The sequence below is a fragment of the Rhinopithecus roxellana genome, chromosome 3, assembly GCF_007565055.1.
Source record: "Rhinopithecus roxellana isolate Shanxi Qingling chromosome 3, ASM756505v1, whole genome shotgun sequence".
NCBI classification, from domain to species: Eukaryota; Metazoa; Chordata; class Mammalia; order Primates; family Cercopithecidae; genus Rhinopithecus; species Rhinopithecus roxellana.
Genome location: NC_044551.1, coordinates 182184520 through 182207420, shown reverse-complemented (window position 1 = coordinate 182207420; position 22901 = coordinate 182184520). Strand labels below are relative to the sequence as shown.

Genomic DNA, 22901 nt, shown 5'->3' with positions numbered 1-22901 from the left:
AGAAAGGCCGGAGAGAGGTTAATGTATGTTGTCAAAACTTGTGCATCTGCTAGAGATGGGCCAACCATTTGACCATGACTAATAATGTACTTTCTGATAAAACTTTTAGGCCAAAACTTATTATCAAAGAAATAGAAATCTTGATTGTGCGTGTTGTCTCATGCCTGTAATCCCAGCACTTTTGGAGGCCAATGAGGGCAGATCACGTGAGGCCAGGAGTTCAAGAACAGCCTGGCCAACATGGTGAAACTCTGTCTCTAATAAAATACAAAAATTGCTCTTTCCAGCCAGCGCCGAGCGATGGGCATCTCTCGGGACAACTGGCACAAGCGCAGCAAAACCAGGGGCAAGAGAAAGCCCTAACACAAGAAGCGAAAGTATGAGTTGGGGCGCCCGGCTGCCAACACCAAGATTGGCCCCCGCCGCATCCACACAGTCCGTGTGCGGGGAGGTAACAAGAAATACTGTGCCCTGAGGCTGGACGTAGGGAATTTCTCCTGGGGCTCAGAGTGTTGTACTCGTATAACAAGGATCATCGATGTTGTCTACAATGCATCTAATAATGAGCTGGTCCGTACCAAGACCTGGTGAAGAATTGCATCTTCTCATTGACAGCACACCGTACCTACAGTGGTACGAGTCCCACTAGGCGCTGCCCCTGGGCCGCAAGAAGGGAGCCAAGCTGACTCCTAAGGAAGAAGAGATTTTAAACAAAAAACGATCTAAAAAAATTCAGAAGAAATATGATGAAAGGAAAAAGAATGCCAAAATCAGCAGTCTCCTGGAGGAGCAATTCCAGTAGGGCAAGCTTCTTGCCTGCATTACTTCCAGGCCAGGACAGTGTGGCCTAGCAGATGGCTATGTGCTAGAGGGCAAAGAGTTGGAGTTCTATTTTAGGAAAATCAAGGCCCGGAAAGGCAAATAAATCCTCGTTTTGTCTTCACCCGTGTAATAAAGGTGTTTATTGTTCTGTTCCCACAAAAACAAAAACAAAAATACAAAAATTAGCCAGGCATGGTGGCTCATGCCTGTAAAATCCACACCACTCTGGAGCCTGAGGTGGGAGGATTGCTTGAGCCCAAGAGGCGGAGGTTGCAGTGAGTCAAGATTGCACCACTCTACTCCTGTCTGGGTGACAGAGTCAGACTCTGTCTGGAAAAAAAAGAAAAGAAATATAAATCTCTATGATTGCAATTAGCACCTTGTGTCTAATAATGTGTTCTCATTTGAAATTGTTTATTGACAAACCACTGGTAGAGTTTCCAGAAGTGGTAGGTCTCCAGGGAAGGCTTACCTAAAAGACTTTCTTCCCCTAAATGCATCAGGGCCACAAGTGACATTTTTTTCGAGATGAAAAATTATGTGTAATGGCCCATGTATGTTGTAAGACAATTATTTCTGATATGGAAAACAACAAGAAAGTCATGTGGAGAAGCAAAAAAACCATATGCTCAGGAATTAGGAGAACTGAACTTTAGATTTTTCTATAGTTTGGATGTTTGACCCCTCCAAACCTCATATTGAAACTTGACCCCAATGTTGGAGGTGGATCCTAACGGGAGGTGTTTAGGTCATGGGGGTGGAACACTCATGTGTTGACACCCTTCCTTGGGGTGAGTGAGTTCTCTCTCTATTAGCTCCCCCAGAGCTGGTTATTAAAAAGAGCCTGGCACCTCTCCTCTCTCTTGCTTCTTCTCTTGTCATGTGACCTCTGTGATCTTTTCTTACACGGGCTCCCCTTCACCTTCTACCAAGAGTGGAAGCAGACTGAGGCCCTCAACAGAAGCAGATGTCGGTGCCATGCTTCTTGTATAGCCTGCAGAACTGTAAGCCAAATAAACCTCTTTTCTTTGTCAATTGCCCAGCCCCAGATATTCCTTTATAGCAACATTATATGGACTAAAACAGATCTGTATTGTCCAAAACACTAGTCATTTGTCACATGTGGCTACTGAGTAGCTACAATGTTGTTAGTCTAAATTAAAATGTGCTGTAAACATGAAATATACAAAGGATTACTAGAAAATTGAAAATTACATCAGTAGTTTGTATTATATTTCTGTTGGACAATACTGCTTGTTCTGAGTTCTGTCATTAGTATTGCATTAGCATTAGTATTAGTATCGCATTAGTATTAGCATGGTAGTGATATGAATGTGAGCCATTTAACTTTATTGGGCCTTGATTTTCTTAAGTAGAAAATTGATTGGGGGGGCAGTTAGATAGATGGCCTCCAAAGCCCCTTTTCATTCAGAAATGTTACAAAGAATCCTAAGGTGTGACACAAATTAATGATTTGAAAAGCCAGCGGATTGTTCCTTCAAATGTCTCACCTCCACCATGGTGAGCTTCCCTCCCTGCCCCTGTCAACTGCAGTCAGACATCTTTACCAAATGCTGTTCTCACTAGTCACTACTCTATGTCCCGTGCTGAATGCTTTACAAGTATTTCATTACATACTTATCCCTGCACTATGAAATCATAGAATTACACTGTTTCACAGATGAGGAAACTGAAACCTGAAAATGTTAGCTGACTTTGAAAGGCTTCAGAGCCAGGATTTGGAGGAGTCAGGATCCATATTCCTCTGAATCCAAAACCTGAGCTCCTTATCAGTATGCTCTGCTTTTCTTTACAGAAGCCAAATTGATTTTCCTCTGGAACCTAAACTGTATTACCAACTTTTTGAATCAGTACAACTCTTTTGTCTTGTTTTTCATCCCTGGATCCTCAGCACATAAAAAGGATGATTAATAAGCAGTACAGTATAATTAATACAGGATGATTAATAAATAGGACCATAATATTATGAATTTCTGTGTCAGTTGGTTTAAAATTAAGATTACATTTAAGGTATGCCTGTAAAATAATGTGACATTGTTGGGTTTTTAAGAATATATATACATATCAGCCATATCTAGAATGCAGTACATAAATGACCATCATCTACTTCACAGGAGAAACTTTGAACAGTTATTTCAACATTGTTTTCTTAGCGTTTTTTAATCCTCTTTATAAATTGTCTTCAGAGCCAAGAACACATTTTCTCTGAATGTCTGAGACACAAATTTTATCTCTTCTTTCATGTATTGTTTATGTTAGGCCAAAGAAAAAGATATCAAAAGTACTTAAGAGCCAAGTTTGAGAGTCTCCTAACGGCCTACAATGGGACAAATTTGAGCATCAAAACAATAACAATAATAGTATCTGATTGAAATATAACAGATATTTTTAAAAATATTTTTTAAAACCCATTGGTCGTCACCAGAATTTGCTGTGTCATCAAGCCATTACTATAAAAAATGACAAATATATGGAATGTATTGAGCATTTAATTCCACTTTTCTGCATAAGTTCTATTTCAGTTTAACCAATTGTTGCTGATGAAAAGGTCTTGTATACAGAACATTTCTAGCAAATAAATGCAAAAAGAGTGATAAAATAAGAAAATCACCATTTGCAACCCCTAATAAAATAATGGGTCAAGGCAATAATCATCATAGATGCTAAAACCATCAGTTAAAATTTGATGAGAAACGTTAAAAAGAAGAAATCATGCTGACTGCATTTGAAAGTGGAACATCCAAAATTATGTTTCACCTCATGTGATGCAATAAAAAGTACAAAGCATTTGCTTTTTTAAAAAAGAAAGAAAGCTGAGTTTAATCAAGGTTTCAGAGTTCTAACTTCCCATTTACAAGATGTATAAAGGCTAGAAAGAAGTTAAACAACACAACACTAGAAGAAACCAATCAGCCATATCTAGGATGCAGCACATCCTGAAGGACAATAAGCTTGGTGTATTCAATAGATGATATTCTTTAACAAAAATTTTAAACAGGTGAGAGTGGCATCAGCAAGACGGCAGAAAGGAGTTCTCTGGCTCCACTCCCTCCTCCACAGATGCCCAACTTGCAACTATCCAAGGGCAAAAATACCTTTATGAATATTCCAGAACTCCGGAGTGAAGCAGAGACATCCCCTTCAACTGCACAACCGAGAAAACCCAAGAGGTCCTCCCCAGGCCAGGAGGCAACTATAGGTTAGTATTTACCTGCAGAAGGAGCATCTGGTCCCTCTGAACCCCAGCAGCCAAGAGGTGATCCAACTAAGACCAGGACAGGAGGCAACTGCAAGTTAGTGAGTACCCACCTGGCCCTGCCCAACTTCAAATACAAGTCTCAGTGCTCTGCTAAAGCCTGTCCTACGCCAAGAGGCAAGCCTGTACATACATATATGTCTGTGGAGCATAGCCTCTGGCTATACCCAACTCAAGTGGCCAAGCAGCAACCTCAGAGGCCTCATCCAGCCTGGGAACCCAGCATCCAAACCTGCCCAACTAGATTCAAAACAACAGTACTGTCCAACCAGGGAAGAAACCTGTAATCCTGCCTGACCAGAGATCATTGCAAAACTCTGCCTGATGACAGCATCCATCCAGTGGTCTCACCAGACCATGGAGCACAGCCAGCATTACCCATTTGACCATAGAGAGCAGGAAGCCACCTAGCCCATCTAGAGAGCCTGATACCAAAACCTGCCTCTCCAGGTTTGCTACCAGCTCGCCCATCCAGGATTCTAGGCCAGACTAAATAGTAAAGATCTACCACCACCAAAGTATGCCTGCAAAGGCTGGAAAAAGTAGCTATCTCCTCAAATGTATAGGCATCAATGTAAGAACACGAAGATTATTATAAATCAAGGAAATATGATACCACCAAAAGAAACTAATAAACTTCAATAATTGACCCAGAAGAAAAGAAAAGCTATATAATGATTGACAAAGAATTTAGAATAATCCTTTTAAAGTTCAGGGAACTCCAAAAAATATTAATAGAAAACTAAACGAAATTTGGAAAACTCAATACATAAAAAATGAGTCTGACAAAGAAATATAACAAAAAATAGAAAACCTAGAGATAAAAAATACAATAACTAAATGGAAAATTTTCCATAGAAACCTTCAACAGCAGAGTGATCAAATAGAAGAAACAATCAGTGAGCTAAAAAATAGGACATCTGAAATTATTCAACTAGAATAGCAAAAAGAAAAAAGAATGAAAAAAACATGGTAATCAGGAGACGCCATTAAGGGAACTAACTTTCACATAATAGAAATTGAGGAGAAGAAGACAGAGAGAAAAAAAACCTACAAACCATATTTAAGTAAATAATGGCTGAAATTTTCCCAAATCTGGGGCAAGACAGCAACATCCAGGTACAGGGAGCTCAGATCACCAACCAAATTCAAACCTAAGAGGAGTCCATCAAAGCACATTGTAATCAAATTTTTAAAAATTTAAGACAAAGAATACAGAAAGCAGCAAAAGGCAAGAAGCATATCATATTCAAAAAGGTCTAATACACCTTTCAGCAGATTTCTCAGCAAAAACTTTGCAGGCCAGAGAAGAATGGAAAGATACATTCAAAGTGCTGGGGAAAACAACTGCCAATCAAGGATATTTTAACCAGCAAAACTGTCCAGAAATGAGTGATAAATAAAATCTTTCCCAGGAAAACAAAACCTCACACAGTTTATCATCATGAGGCCTGTGCTACAGGAATTGCTAAAATACTTTTTAGGCTGAAATAAAAGCTAATTAATAACAAAAAGACACACAAAAGTAAAAAAACTCAATATAAGTAATACATGCTCATATTCAGCATTCTCAAATACTGTTACAGTGATGTGGAAAGCATTTGTATCCCTACTATGTGAGTTAAAAGACAAAAGTATTAAAAACAACTGTATCTACAATAAATTATTAAAGAATACAGTTTATCAAACAAAGGTAAATCTTGATATCAAAATTATAAAAAGTGGGAGGGGAGCATATAAGTGTAGAGTTTCTATATGTGAGTAAAGTTAAGTTGTTATCAGCCTAAAGTAGCCTGTTATAAGGATAAGATGTTTTATATAAACCTCATGGTAGCCACAAAGCAAAAACCTGTAGTAGTTGTGCAAAATACAAAAAGAAAGGATTGAAAGCATACCACCACAGAAAACCATAAAACTGTTCCTGAACCAAACTGAGCGTCAGGCTGCTATTTCTTGTGGCCCAATAACGAGATGCAGATGAACTGAGGAGGAAGGGTTTTTACTTCTGTAACTGGTTACAGGGACAAGGCCTGGAAAATATCACCAGACCAACTCAAAATTACAAAGTCTTCCAGAGCTTATATACCTTCTAAGCTATATGTCCACGTGTAAGTGTGGATTCATCTAAAGACGTAAGTGATTAACTTCTTTTAATCTATAACTAAGATCTGAGTCCTGAAGACCTTCCTTTGGAGCCTCAGCAAATTTCCTGATGGGTAAATTTACTCAGTATATTTACTAAATGGGTCCGAGTGCTGACGTGATCACCCTTATCTTGTCTCCTGCTAAATCATGGAGGTTTGGGGAGTTTCTACAGACTGCCAATAAAACTTGTTGAATCTTAAACAGATCCTGTTAAGAATTGCTTTATTTTTTCATCCTTTAAGGCCCAGAAAAGGCCTAGGCAAAACTCTTAGTGAGCTTCTATTACATTCCAGCCTTTGTATCAGGGCACTGGCCCTTTCAGCTTTTAATATTTAACTTAGTCACTCAGTCAGTGCTGAAACAGTTGTTATGGAGTTCTGTGTTGTAGTGAGACCTGGCCTGTCACAAAACCACAAAGACAGCAAGAGAGGAAGAAAGAAACAAAAGACATGCAAAACAGTCTAACACATTACTCACAATAGCCAAGACAGGGAATCAACTTAAGTGTCCATTAACAAATGAATGGATACAGAAAATCTGGTACATGTACACAACGGAATACTATTCAGCCTTAAAAAACGAAAATTCTGTCATCTGTGACAACATGAATGAATTCAGGGGACATAAGACAAGTGAAATAAGCTACGCACAGAAAACAAATACCACACGATCAACTTAGATGGGGAATCTTAAATAGCTGAATTCATAGAAGCACAGAGTAGAATGATGCTTACCAGAGGTTGGCAGAGGGTGAAAGGGGGCAGGGGAAGGGAGTGTAACAAGTTGGTGAGGGAGCAAATGGAGAACTGTTGATCAAAGGGTACAAACTTTTAGATAGGGAAGAGAAATAGGCTGCGAGATCTGTTGCACAGCAGAGTAACTATAGTTAATAATAATGTATTATATATTTCAAAATTACTAAGAGAGTATATTTCAAATGTCTCACCATAAAAAAATGATAGGTAAGCAAGGTGATGAGTATGTTGATTAGCTTGATTTAATCATGCCACATTGTATACAGATATAACATGACACTGTACCTTATAAATGTATACAATAGATTTGACAATAATATTGACAAAATAAATGAGAAAAGATGATAAAATTAAAAGAGACTATTATAGATTAAAAGGGTTAAGAATATAAATGCCAGATGCAATGTGAACACCTTGTTTGGACACTGATTCAAACAAACTTTAAAAAAGTGTTTTTGAAGTAATAAAGGAAATGGAATATGAACTGGGTATAAAATAATGTTAAGACAGTATTGTTCATTTTGCCAGTAAGATAACGGCAGTGTGACTGTGTTTTTTAAAATGTCCTTATATGTCAGGGATGCATAATAAACTAGTAATATAAGTCAGATGACAGGATATTAGGAACTCTAAAATATACCAGCAAAATTTAGCACTACCACCAGCAATAGTAGCAATGGTAGTTGTAGTGGAGATGAAAAATAAAGCAACAAAATATTTAGTGTGGAAACTGTAAAACATGTATATTAAGGTTCACTTTCTTTTTCTCTCTACTTCTGTAATGTTTGAAAATCTCCATAATAACAAATAATTTAAGCCTCAAATCATTTGGAAGCATGTCTCATGAGTTAGGTGGTGATTAAAATGTGTTATTCTATTTTGGTCAAAAACAATGCCTGTCCCTACTATAATAAGCAGTTTTCCTGTGTGTTATTGAAGGCAATTTCAGAAGAGAACTGGGTTTGAATTATCATTCTGGGTGATCTTGGCCACTGTGTCTCTGCATACCTTGTTTTCCTTATAGGTTAACTAAGAAAGTTAAATTATTGGATCACTAAAGTCTTTTCCAGCACACTTCTAGAGCTGTTTTACTTAACGACAGATTATTAGATAAGGGAATAGCTTTTTATGGCCATAATAATCCTTTGAATGTGTAAGTATTCATTTTCAAAATAATTTTTTAAAACAGCTTCATTACCTGTAATGACTATATTTAATATTTGACCACAGCAATTATACAAGGTCAGAAATATTCAAAACCAATTAATTCCATGAAAAACAGTATATGAGAAAACTGCTTCAATTTATTGTATTCTAGTCAGAGTGAACCTATAATCCCTAGAAATTCTTACCTGCTAATAGTTATCTAATTCTGATTGTCTGTATGGCTCATGTCACCAGACAATAGCTTAATTTACTACAGTGAATAGACTGCTTACCCTGTTACATCTCAAAGATTCTCTAAAACACATATCTGGTACTGAATAAATTAAAAGAAACAATTTGGAGGATCTCTACTTTTCAACCAGTTATACTGATGATGTATAGTGTCTTTAACCTTATGAATCAGATATTTGACAGTGAATTAAACTACCCATTATACCCCATTTTCCAAACACACAGAGGTGAAGTGAAGCTATAGGGATAATCCATTACTGGGTTTGTTTTTTTATATGATTTGGCTGTGTCCCCACCCAAATCTCATCTTGAATTGTAGTTTCCACAATTCCCACGTGTTGTGGGAGGGACCCGGTGGGAGGCAGTTGAATCATGGGGGCGGTTTCCTCCATATTGTTCTCATGGTAGTAAATAAGTCTTACAAGATCTAATGGTTTTATAAGGGGAAACCCCTTTTGCTTGGTTCTCATTCTCTCTCTTGCCTGCTGCCATGTAAGATGTGCCTTTCACCTTCCACCATGATTGTGAGGTCTCCCCAGATGTGAAACTGTGAGTCCATTAAACCTCTTTTTCCTTATAAATTACCAAGTCTCAGGTATGTCTTTATCAGCAATGTGAAAACAAACTAATGCAGTTTTTCTGTTTTGTTTTTATTTTTTCACTCTCTAGCTACCCTTTTTTCCCACAATTCCATTCTATACTTCATCAGTTCCTAGGAACTTTTCCAATGTAGTCAAACAAATCACTCCTTAAGATTAATGTTTCTATACCCTTTCTCTTGATAATTTTACTTAATTCAATTGCTAAAATACCACTGGCACAATTTGATTCTTAAACTATTTTTATAATGCACAGCTATTGTTAGTATCTGGTGTTGTCCTTTTTACTTAAGCTGATTATTAAACTAGAAGTCACTGTTTTTAAACATGGGAGGAAATATAACTTACAATCAGTAAAGTAATTAAATATTTGTATTGGGATATGGCAAATGTAATTAACCTCAACTCTAAATAGATTTAAACCTAAAATATTTGTGTAATTAACCTAAAAAATAAAATTGCAATTATCTGACTCAATTACTCAATATGAGTACTTTTCTCACTTAATTGCAAATAATGAACTAACCTGTCAATAATTGTACACATTAAAAAATGTCAGATCTGGAAGAGCATAGAATTTGATGCTGAAGTTTTTAACTTTTTAGAAGTATCTCTGTTTTCTTGCTCGGACTTAGGAAGAACATAATCACATTTGGATTTAGAATTTTGAGAAAGTTTAGGCAATTGCCTTTTATTTAAGCCCTTTCAAGGTAAAACTATTTATTGTGTTGAGGAAATTAGAGGTCTGATGAATTTGAAACAAAGCATTGCTTTTGAATTCCTTCATGAATTTCATATCAGAGTATAAAATTCCTACTAGATAATCATGCATTTAAATGTGTAAACTTTCCTTGAAATAAACTTCCCAATACAAGCTATCATCATCACTTTCAAAAGCCCTTTGGGACACAGCTTGAAATTTTTTTATACTTTAATTGCTCAACCAAAAAAATATATACTTCAGCCTCCAGCAGGCCACCACATTGCGTATCTTCAAGCAACATCATGGCATTCGGCGCCTAGAAAGGATGTTCCTGGGGCTATGCTGCAAGACTGTGTGCAGTGCTCCACTTCAGGCAAACGCATGTTCCATTTGATCAAAATGCTATACCAAGAGGCAACACTCAACAGGTATTTGTTAATTCACTAGCAGTTCCTGTAGCAGTAGATTATTTGAATATTGGTGGAATATTAGAAGACTCAGATACCAAAATTTCTTAATAACAAAGTACGAAGTGAGTAGATATTTGACAATCTTTGAATTCATTTGTTAGGGAAAGATTACTAAACGAGATTTGTAATTCAAATCCACAGTGTGAGAGTAGGCATTGACCACACAAATACAATAAATACCAAAATTCTGTTTTGCCCTTGGAGAAAGACCTAATTAATAACTACTTCAATGTCTAACACAAAATAAAGCTTTCTGTAAGTGACTTCTTCTTAACAAAATGTTGTCATAGACATCTTAATCTTTTCTTTCCCTTTTCAGCAATAATTTGGTATTATTATCAATATTGTTATTTTTTATGATGATTATACATTGGATTGGGAGACATCCAATAGCTTGACCGGATCACTGCAAGTGGTAGCCCCAAAACTGATATCCATGCCTTCTAATTCCAAGACTTGAGTACATTCTATCCCAAACCTCAAATTCTATTTGAGCCAGTCTTTAATTCTATAACCTGATTTCCAGTCACTTGAAAGTAAGAGCACAATGAAAAGAGAACTAGGTTACTTAAAATAATTGTGATAAAGAAAACTGCCAAAAATAAAGATATGCAAGTCTTTTTTCCCACCTACTGATTTGAAAGTTTATAAAATGAAGGGTATGAAACAAGGAGCCTACAGGTTGGCCTTTCTCATTAACAAACTTTTTCTCCTTCAGTGACTGGCTACAGTTTGTGGAGAAATAGAATAGTAGAACTGGAAGCATTCTTTAGAATTGAAATTTATTCCAAAAACCTGAGTTCTCACCTCTAGGTCCCCCTTCAACTCCTCCACCCTTCACCTTCTCAGATGTCCTCCTGGGCTGAGATTCCCATGCCACAGCCTTCCCTAAGGAGGGGTTGTAGCACATGGGAGCTCAGAGACACTGCGGGCAGGAAGAAGGCACAGGGCTGTGGCCGGATGTGCCAGCAGGTTGGTGTTTAGGAAAAGAAGAGGCTGAGGGAAAGCACTGTTTTCCCAGGGAGCAGGCACCAGCCCTGCTTCCTAGATTCCTCTTCCCTAAGTCCCTCCTGGCAACCCTTCAGTTTAGCACCCTCTTTATTCTCAGATCCTCCCACTCTCTAGATTTCATCCCTTCCATCCCTGGGCCCAACCTCTTTTACAAAAGAAGTGCCAGAAAGTGCAGCTCTGTCTGCCCCTCCCCTGTTCCCACAAACTCTTTCCCTCTTTTTTCCTGAACCCCCAGCCTGAGAACTGCATCCTCTGCCCTGGCCTCTCTACAGACTGCACCTTATTCTCTCCTGGCCATTGCCTTCACCACTGACATGCATTCCTCATATACTTACCTCAGTTAAAAGGAAGGGGAGAGAGAGAGACAGAGAGACTTTTAAAAAAATATTAGCTTAGAAATAAACAAATATTAAGCCACATCTATAATAATGGGATATGACAAAAAAATGAAAGATACGCATATAACTGAAGTCAGGAAACACTGAACTAATCTGTCATCTTTGGAAAAACTGAAATCTAGTAATGCTACAGGAATTGCTCAAAGTCACAAAAGGGATTAGTACCAGAGGCTGAGCTATCCTTAGCATTTTTGCAGTGTGTCTCTGAAAGCAGAGATGCATTCAGAATAGCTGTGTTTATTCCACACAAAAAGACATAGCATGCCTATTATAAAGAGGCCCAGTTTCTCACTCATTTGGACATACTTTAATGTCCTTTGTTTAAAGACTTCCCAGCTTCTTCTATTCCCTCATTTTCAATCACAGCTTCAAACCGTAGAAAAGCTATTTGTTAAAATTTGGGGAAAGACCCCAGGGACACAGGCAGGTGAACAACACATACTGGGACCTGTCACGAGGTGCATTGGGAGGGAGAGCATCAGGAAAAATAGTTAATGCATGCTGGGCTTAATACCTAGGTGATCGGTTGATAGGTGCAGCAAACTTCTGTGGCACACGTTTACCTATGTAACAAACTTGCACGTCATGTACATGTACCCCAGAATTTAAAATAAAATTAAATTAAATTTAAAAAAAAATTGGGGAAAGAAATGTGGCTAGCAAAATATTACCTTCAGTAGGCCCTATTCGTATCTTTTGAATTTATTGGTATAAACACACACAACACACATACCATACAATAGCACACACACAACACACACACACACACGACTCAGAGAGTTACCTCATTGATAGATTTAAGTAAGAAAAGAAAACTGCATCTTTTTTCTTGTGGTGAGAAAACTGAATTGGGGACTAAATCATAATGGGGCTCTTCAAAAATGCTGAACAATATATTTGAAATACTGTAAAAATGTAGTCAATTTTTTTTTTTTTTCCTAAGAAAGAAAGTAAAGACAATAAAGACCTGTACCTAATTCTGGGCTGAGGCTGAGTCACTGTGTAAACACACTTCAACTACCGGCCTGCTTTCTCAAGGGTGAATCAATTGCTTTGAACAATGAATGTAGTGAGTTCTTTCAAATTTTATCCTGCAGAATACTACCACTCATCATTGTTCTGTGAAAGCATGAGTATAAAGAGTCAATATCTTCTGGGTTTGTTGGCTATCTTCTGTTTTGGAATTTGAATTTGTCCAGCAGGCCTATAAAAATGAGCAACAAAGAGAAAAGGAGAGTTCGCATGATGTCATGAAGGCACAAACAACAAGGAACTCGGAAACCTGGAGTCCCTCTGTGGCCAAAATCACATAAAATTCCAAAGGCAATGGAAAAAGAAAATTTACCAACTTATTCACACACACAAAAAAAATGCAATGAACTGGCCAGGTGCAGTGGTTCATGCCTGTAATCCCAGCACTTTGGGAGGCCAAGGTGGGGGGATCACCTGAGGTCAGGAGTTCACAACCAGCCTGGCCAACATGGTGAAACCCCATCTCTACTCAAAATTTTAAAAATTGCTGGACATGGTAGCAGGTGCCTGTAATCTCAGCTACTCAGGAGGCTGATGCAGGAGGATTGCTTGAACCCGGGTGGCGAAGGTTGAAGTGAGCTAAGACCACGCCATTGCTCTCCAGCCTGAAAAAAAAAACTCCATCTCAAAACAAAAAACAAAAACAAAAAAATGCAATGAACTAATTTCACAGCTTTTCTTTTTCAACAAAACTCTGCTTTCAGGAAAAAACTAGAGCACTAGTGTTCCACTGTCCCCTCAATCACTTAGTAACCAGCCTTAGGCAACTCATTTAAGCTTTATCAACTGCAGCTTCTCCCCATGCACTTGTAAAATAAGAGTGTGCTACTATTACCTACTGTTCATATGAGAATTAGATGACATAATACATCCAAAGCATTTATCAATATTCCTGGCATGAAGATCTAAAAAAATGATAGCTATTATTTTGACTATATGACAATGACGTGTTGCTGAAAGATAGATTGAAAATTACTCAAATTAGCTTACATGTGGTAAGAAATAAAGGGAAAGATAAAAAGGTTTAAAAAAAAAAAAAGACAAGGAACAACATTCTCCTTTCTTTAGGATTTTGCTGAAGAATGATTCCAGATTTAGAAATAGTCCGTAGCTAACGTCAAAGAGTGTTTTCTTAACTATTCTCATAAAACTCAATCATTCCTCATACTCATGAACCCTTTATTGACCTAGGTAGACTAGGGTTACCAACTTTGGCAAATAAATATTCTGGAGGCCCAATTATATTTGAATTTCAGGTAAACAATGACTTTTTTAGTATAAATACAGTATTCCATTAAATAGCTGAAACATATCTTAACTAAAAAAATCATTAGTTATATGTCTGAAATGCAAATATAATTGGGTATCTTGTATTTTATCTGAGAATCCCATTGAACACCTGGACTCCAAAAACCAGGAAAATCTAGATGGTGCATCCAGAGCAACCCTCAAAGACCACAAGTGTGAGCCTGGTGGCTGATGAGAATATCTTTTTAAAGTAGAGTATCACATATACCTTCACTGGCTTGAGTGAGTTTTTTCCTCGCAATCAAAAGGCTTGACTGCCAAAACACGTGTCTGTTTCAGTTTTCCTGTCTTAAAAGATGGAGGCGTGATACTCATAAGGCTCTTGTAAAGAGAAAATAGAAACTAAATGTGAAAGTACTTTATAAACTAGGTTTTGGGGACTTCCGGGTAAAAATACTAGATTGAACACATGCTCCCTCCAGAAACCCTGCTAAAATGACAGAATAGAAATTGTTTAAGGCATGAACCCAAAAGGACAGAGAGGATCCACCAGCAACAGCAACCCTTCCCAGGAGTCAGGCAGGTGAGTGAAGCTGTCTTGGACTTTTTAGACCAGACCAGGTATTAAATAATGGTATTTAATACCATTGAGTGACCATCAAACAACAGGTGAAAAGGAGCAAGCTCCCAGCTAAGTTCTATTCAAACCTTTAACCAAGAAGATGACAAGATCTAATAAAATAGTAGTTGTCTCAACCCATTAATATTGGGTGAATTATTACACAACAGTGGAACCCACAATAGAAGGCAGAATGGAATTGGTGTCATTAAGACACAGGGCTATATAGGACACAGGTGGAGACGCATTGTTAACTAAACAAATTAGAGAAGAATTCACAAAGACAGTGGTATCTCAGCTGGTCTTAAAGGATAAAAAGGCTGGGCGCAGTGGCTCACGCCTGTAATCCCAACACTTTTGGAGGCCAAGGCGGGAGGATCACTTGAGGCCAAGAGTTCAGGACCAGCCTGATCAATATAGTGAAACCCTGTTTCTGCTAAAAATACAAAAATTAGCCAGGCATGGTGGCGGGTGCCTGTAGTCCCAGCTACTCAGGAGGCTAAGACAGGAGAATTGCTTGAACCCAAGAGGCAGAGGTTGCAGTGAGCCAAGATCGCACCACTGCACTCTAGTCTGGGCAACAGAGGGAGTCTCATCTCAAAAAAATAAAATAAAATAAAATAAAAGGATAAATAGGAAATAAGAAAAACCGTAGGCAGTGTATAGCACAAGCTTAAAGAACTTCTCTCTTTCAGAGAGGTTTGGAGAGTCCCAGATACTGTCTAAAGATCCCCCAAATTATGGACAGATCCAAGAATAAACTGAGAAGCCAAATCCCAGGTGGTAGTGGGAAAGAAGAGTAACTGCATTGAAAATACTAGCTTCGGCTGGGCGCGGTGGCTCATGCCTGTAATCCCAGCACTGTGGGAGGCCGAATTGGCCAGATCACCCGAGGTCAGGAGTTCAAGACAAGCTGGCCAACATGGCGAAACCCTGTCTCTACTGAAAATACAGAAATTAGCTAGATGCAGTGGCGTGCACCTGTAGTCTTAGCTACTCGGGATGCTAAGGCTGGAGAATCACTTGAACCCGGGAGGCGGAGGTTGCAGTGAGCTGAGACCACACCACTGCACTCCAGCCTGGGCGACAAGCGCAAGACTCCATCTAAAAAAAGAAAGAAAGAAAAGAAAAGAAAGGAAGGAAGGGAAGGGAGGGGAGGAGAGGGGAGGGGAGAAGAGGGGAGGGGAGGGAAGAGAGGGTAAGGGGAGGGGGGAGGGGAGGGGAAGGGGAGGGGAAGGGGAGAGGGAGAGGAGGGGAGCAGAGGGGAGGGGAGGGGAGGGGGGAGGGGAGGGGAGGGAAGGGGGGAGGGGAGAGGAGGGAAGGGAACAGAGAAAGCTTCTTTCCCCCAATCCCTCCTTATTGGTATTTAAAATCCCAGGGAAAGCCTCTGACTGGCTAACTTGTCCATGTCCCCTCCCCTAGTCCAATCATTGTTACCAGCTGATAGGGTAATATTATTGATCAGTGTCCAAAAACTGAGTTAATATAATCTACAGTCCCAACAGAATCACTTGTTATGAAGGAATGACAGTTCCTACTAACAGTGAGGGAACAGTGCTGTAAATTAGAATCAGGATGAAAGTATGATAGGGCTGATTAAAAATAAAACCAAACAGGCCAGGTGCAGTGACTCATGCCTGTAACCTCAACACTTTGGGATGCCCAGTCAGGAGGACTGCTTGAGGTCAGAAGTTCACAAACATCCTGTTCAAGATAGCACGACCCCTCTCTACAAAAAATTAAAAATCAGCCGGGCATGGTGGCGCACGCCTGTAGTCCTAGCTACTTGGGTGGCTGAGGAGGGAGGATCACTTGATCCCAGAAGTTCAAGGTTGCAGTGAGCTATGATTGTGCCACTGCTCTCTAGCCTGGGCAACAGAGCGAGAATCTGTCTTTAAAAAAAAAAAGATGTCCAGAACATGGATATAATGACTGACTTTGTTTGCAGATTTACAATGTGAACAATGGACCCTCACACTTTTAAGGGCTGCGTGAGGATTCATTCCTTATGCTCTCCTTTCCCATTCTACCCCAGTCGAGGCCAGTTGACTCTAAACATAAGAAATCATAATCCTGAAGGAGTTAAACGGCTTTCATATCACATAAAGGTCAATGAATAGATCTTGCAACAGAATTCACCTAATCTGCATTCCTGACATGTGCAGCAAAGGCAAAACATTCAAGCAAGGATACATACTTCTTGAGAATGCAAAATAAAAATACAGGCAACAAAAATAATGTGGAAAGTGGATAAATTTTCCACTCCTGCACAGCAGATTTTATTTCCAAACATCTCATTCCCTCCCCAAAAACTGCAGTGCAGATTTTGCAAACACGATGGGTTACATAAGTAGGATTATGTACTCTTCATGCAAACTCTGAAGCCAGCTGTCCATCCAGTTCTATTTCCCAGATAGGAAAAAGCATTACAACCCAGTTTCAACACGATGCTGGATAGATATTGATAAATTCTGACTCTCTCAAGTTAGAGAAAGGAAAATATATTTTAAAAACTTATTCACCTAGACTCTTTTAATGAAGTCAATGGCATTTAGATTATAGGATTATGGTTTTATAATTATATATTCAGGATGAATATCAGGAATCCATGCATTTAAGTGTTATACATTTGTTTCCTAAAAAATTCATATGTTCAAGTTTTAACCCCCTGTATTGCAGGATGTGACCTTATTTGGAGAAAGGGCCCTTACAGAGGTAATCAAGTTAAGATAAGGTCACTAGAGTCGGCTCTAATCTAATATGACTGATGTTCTTATAAAAAGTGGAAATTTTGAGACAGCCAGACACAGACGGCGAATGCTACATGAAAATTCAGGCAGAGAGCAAGGTGATGATGCTACAAGTCAAGGAACAGCAAACATTGCCAGCAAACCACCAGAAGCCAGGCGAGAGTCTCCCTCTGAAGCCTCAGAGGAAATCAACCCTGCCAAAAATGTGATCGTGGATTTCCAGCCTCCGGAACTGTGAGACAATACATGTCTGTTGCATAAGCCACCCAGTGTACAGTACTTTGCTATGGCAGCCCAAGGAAACTAATGCATTAAGCAAGAAACATCATGTAAGGAATGAAAGAGGGAATACATTCCCTCTGAAAACAACTTTAATCTTTTATTCCTACATCTACTCTAACGAATAGTTTAGTCTATTCTCTCCAGACCAAATAATCAGAAATTGAAGGTACTGTTTTCACAAAACAGGCCCAAAATTCCACTATGTTTTATAAGTAAATTTGGATCCCTTCCTGATCCCTAAGTTATGCAGATAACAGTCTAGACCGTCAGTTTTGGCTAGTCATTGTGAAGTAAGCTTGATTTCATGTAAAGGAGTTTAGACCACCTTTCACCAAAAAGCACTACACTTCTATTTCACTCTGTTTGCTGGTCCTTAGACAAGAGACCAGAAAAAGGCCAGGTTTTCCTCTGCTATCCTGTGACTACCTGCTAACCAAATCAGCCTAGATTTATTGTCTGCCCTAATCCTCCTGCTCAGTTCTATGTAGGTTCATGTTGCTTCTTACGCAAGTGGTGGGGTGTAGGGAAGGGAAGATGGTGTTGGAAATGTAAGAGTAGCAATCCTTACTATCTGTAATAGTAATATGTCAGGTAGGGTTGGGATCCAGTATCTGCCTAGGAGACTAAAGTTTTTCAACTTTTCTGTTTCAGATGCATTAGCCTCCCACCTAGTCAAGAAAATAAATCAGAACTTTAGTGAAGAGTTATAACTCTGATATACCTGACACTGATTCCAATCAGTTTTTTCCATAGGTCAGTGTACAGTTTTGGCAGAATTATAAGGTCCCTAGCTACTAATTCATTGGCCAATCTGATCATGAAATTCACTTGTTTCTCCAATAGGTAGCAAGAAAGTAGGACGCAGTGAAGGCAGTTATCAATTGGCCCTCAGCCTGGAAAGTCTGGACTTTGTTGCCATTTCAACCTCCTTTGGAGTCAATAACAGGCACAGAAATAAAACTGGGTTCAGGATTATTGCATCATTCAAAAAACAAGGGTTCTAGGAGAAGCCTATAGTCCTGTTCTTGTCTCTGTTATCTTTTTGTTACAAAATGTGGCTGTTTGTCAATTGCAGAAGCTCAATGAAGAATGCAAAGAACATGGTAGATGTGTCAACCTATGCATTCAAAATGGCAAATGCCAAATTGTATTGTATAGGTAGATGGTATGGAGAGCATTTGGAAAAGGCATTGAAGTGCATATGTTCTCAGCAGAAACAAAAGTTCAAAGCTTCCAGGAATCTTTTAAATTTCCACCCCTCTACTCTCCCAAATTTGCCCAATCCATCTGGCTGACATTCCTTTCACTTCAGGTTTCACTACTGTCTCTCTGCATGCCCCATTCCTTTGGGATTTGACCCTCCACACATTGACTTTTTTTTTTTTTTTTTTGGTTTGGTTTGTTCTTGGGTCCAATGCTTTTATTTTATATGTAGAAGCTGAGACCAAAAACAAACTGTGGGTACTCTGCTCCAGGTCAAACATCCATGTCAGGAATTCTGATTCCCATGACAATGACCGTCAACAACATTATACTTCCGAGCCACTGGAATTTTATTTAACTCATTGTGCTGCATTTAATCATGTTTGCTATTTAAGGTGTTCATAGTTATATTAGTTTAGATGTCAGTTTGAACTCAACAATTGTAGACACACTTTAATACTCTATATATGCTAAAACAAATGAACACTTGAGCTAACAGCAAAATAGTGTCCAGTGGAAATTATATGAACTTTAAGGAGTCAAGTATCCTCCTTACATTAAGGAGTGAAGTTTCATTTATAACTACAAATATATTGCATCAAGTGATATTACATTTAAACATCACAGGAGAGCCAAGCACCGTGGCATGCACCTATAGTCCCAGCTACTCGGGAGGGTGAGGCAGGAGTATCAGTTGAGCCCAGGAGTTCAAGTACAGCTTGGGCAAGAAAGGGAGACCCTGTCTCAAAGAAAAATGGCAGTCATACAACATTTTTAATTTTTTTATTTTCCTTTGTATTCCTGAGAATAACATTAAAGTAATACATTCTGAAATAATTTGCTTTATAGTGCTGAGTGTCACATAGAAGTAACACATTCTTACCTATTGATTTTGAAATCACTTCCACTAAATTTCTCTACTAATACTACCTGCCCACTCCTACCTCGGCTGTACTCCTGAAGCTGAGAATCTTCTGTCTCATTCCTACAGCACAGCACCAGGTCACCAGCCAGGTCAGTCAAAGCCTTGATTTATTGTTTTTGAGGAGTGGGGGTGGGGGGACTTAAAACAACAGGAATTTATTCTCTCACAATTCTGGAGGCTAGAAATCCAAATTCAAGGTCAGCAGGGGACATAAGCTCTAGTAAAGAACGTTTCCATGATTTGTTCAGCTTTTAAATCCCCAAGTTTTCCTTGGCTTACAGCATCTTAACTCCAATTTCTGCCTTTATCTTCACATGGTGTATTAGTCCATTCTCATGCTGCTAATAAAGATGTACCCAAGACTGGGCAATTTATGAAGGAAGGCAGTTTAATTGGCTCACAGTTCAGCATGGCTGAGGGAGGCCTCGGGAGACTTAAGGAGACTTACAATCATGGTGGAAGGGGAAGCAAACATGTCCTTCTTCACTTGGTGGCAGCAAGGAGAAGTACCCAGCAAAAAAGGGGAAAAGCTACTTACGAAACCATCAGATCTTGTAAGAATTCACTCCCTATCACCAGCACAGCATGAAGGTAACCACCCCTATGATTCAATTACCTTGCACTGGGTTCTTGGTTTCTTTTTCAGCTAATTCATTATTGATGCATAGACATGCTACTGATCATTTCTATATACCAATAACATTGCAGGTGAAAGCCAAATCAAGAACACTATCCCATTTACAATAGCCACAGACACACATGAAAAAAGTACCTAGGAAATACATCTAAACAAAGAGATGAAATATCTCTGCAAGGAGAGTTACAAAACACTGCTAAAAGAAATCAGACATGACCCAATCAAATGGAAAAATATTCCATGCTCATGGATTAGAAGAATTAATATTGTAAAAATGACCATCCTGCCCAAACCAATCTATAGATTCAGTGCTATTCCTATCAAACTGCCAACATCATCTTTTACAGAATTAGAAAAAAGTCTTCTAAAATTCATATGGAACCAAAAATGGACCTGAGTAGCCAAAGCAATCATAAATAAAACAAACACACACACATACACACAAAGATGGAGGCATCACATTACCCAATTTAAAAACTATACTATACGGCTACAATAACCAAAACAGCATTATACTTGTACAAAAACAGACACATAGATCAATAGAACAGAAGAGAGAACCCAGAAATGAAGCTGCACACCTGCAACCATCTAATCTTTGACAAAGTTGACAAGAATAAGGAATGGAAAAAGGACTTCCTATTAAATAAAAGGAAAAACTGAATATCTATATGCAGAAGAATAAAACTAAACCTCTACCTTTCACTGCATACCAAAATTAACTCAAGATGGATTAAAGATTTAAATGTAAGACCTCAAACTATAAAAATCCTAGAATAAAATCTAGAAAATGCCATTCTAGACATTGGCCTCAGCAAATAATTTATTACTAAGTCCTGAAAAGCAATTGCAGCAAAAACAAAAATTGCCAAGTAGGACCTAATTAAATAATAGAGCTTTTGAAAATAAAATACTTAGGAATATACTTAAGCAAGGAGGTGAAAGACCACGGCAAGAAAAACTGCAGAACACTACTGAAATAACTCATAGGCAACACAAACAAATGGAAACACATCCCATGCTCATGGGTAGGTAGAATCAATATTGTCAAAATGGCCATACCACCAAGAGTGATCTACAAATTTAATGCAATTCCCATAAAAATACCATCATCATTTTTCACAGAACTAGAAAAAACAATCCTAAAATTCATATGAAACCAAAAAAGACCCTGCATAGCGAAAGCAAGACTAAGCAAAAAGAACAAATCTGGAGGCATCACATTATCTGCCTTCAAACTATAGTATAAGGCTATAGTTACTAAAACAGCATGGTATTGGTATAAAAAATAGGCACATAAACAAATGGAACAGAATAGAGAACCCAGAAATAAAGCCAAATACTTACAGCCAACTGATCTTCAACAAAGCAAACGAAAAGATACAATGGGAAAAGGACACCCTATTCAACAAATGCTGGTGGGATAAGTGGCAAGCCACGTGTAGAAGAATGAAACTGGATGCTTATCTCTCACTTTACACAAAAATCAACTCAAGATGGATCAAAGACTTAAATCTCAGACCTGAAGCCGTAAAAAATCTAGAAGATAACATCAGGAAAACCCTCTAGACATTGGCTTAGGCAAAGACTTCATGACCAAGAACCCAAAAGCAAATGTAACCAAGACAAAGATAAATAGATGGGACTTAATTATACTAAAAGGCTTCTGCACTGCAAAAGAAATAATCAGCAGAGTTAACAGACAACCCACATAGTGGGAAAAATTTTTTGCAAACTATGCATCCAACAAAGAACTAATATCCAGAATCTATGAGGAACTCAAACAAATCAGCAAGAAAAAAACAAATAATCCTATTAAAAAGTGGGCTAAGGACATGAATAGACAATTTTCAAAAGATACACAAATGGCCAAGAAACATATGAAAAATGCTCAACATCACTAATTATCAGGGAAATGCAAATCAAAACCACAATGTGAAACCACCTTACTCCTGCAAGAATAGCCATAATTTAACAATAAAAAAAAATAGATGTTGGTGTGGATGTGGTGAAAAGGGAATACTTTTACACTGTTGGTGGGAATGTAAACTAGTGCAACAACTATGGAAAACAGTATGGAGATTCCTTAAAAAAATAAAAGTAGATCTACCATATGATGCAGCAATCCCATTACTGTGGATCTACCCAAAGGAAAATAAGTCACAGTTTGAAAAAGACACTTGCACCTACATGTTCACAGCAGCACAATTCACAATGGCAAAATATGGAAACAGCCCAAATGCCCATCCAGCAATGAGTGGATAAAGAAAATGTGATATATATATATATATATATATGTGTATATATATATATATATGTGTATATATATATATATGTGTATATATATGTGTGTATATATATATATATGTGTATATATATATGTGTGTATATATATATGTGTATATATATATATGTGTATATATATATATGTGTATATATATATATATGTGTATGTATATATGTGTATATATATATATGTGTATATATATATATATGTGTGTATATATATATATATGTGTGTGTGTATATATATATATATATATATATATATATCACACACACACACACACACACACACACACACCATGGAATACTACTTAGCCATAAAAAGAAACAAAATGATGGCA

General features: G+C 38.1%; 1 pseudogene across 1 annotated transcript; it reads left to right on the top strand.

The window, feature by feature from the left end:
- Positions 1 to 287: 287 nt before the first annotated feature.
- LOC104665493 lies at positions 288 to 996 on the top strand (annotated as a pseudogene). The gene has a single exon (XR_748410.2). The product of XR_748410.2 is annotated as a 40S ribosomal protein S8 pseudogene (transcript).
- Positions 997 to 22901: the final 21905 nt, after the last annotated feature.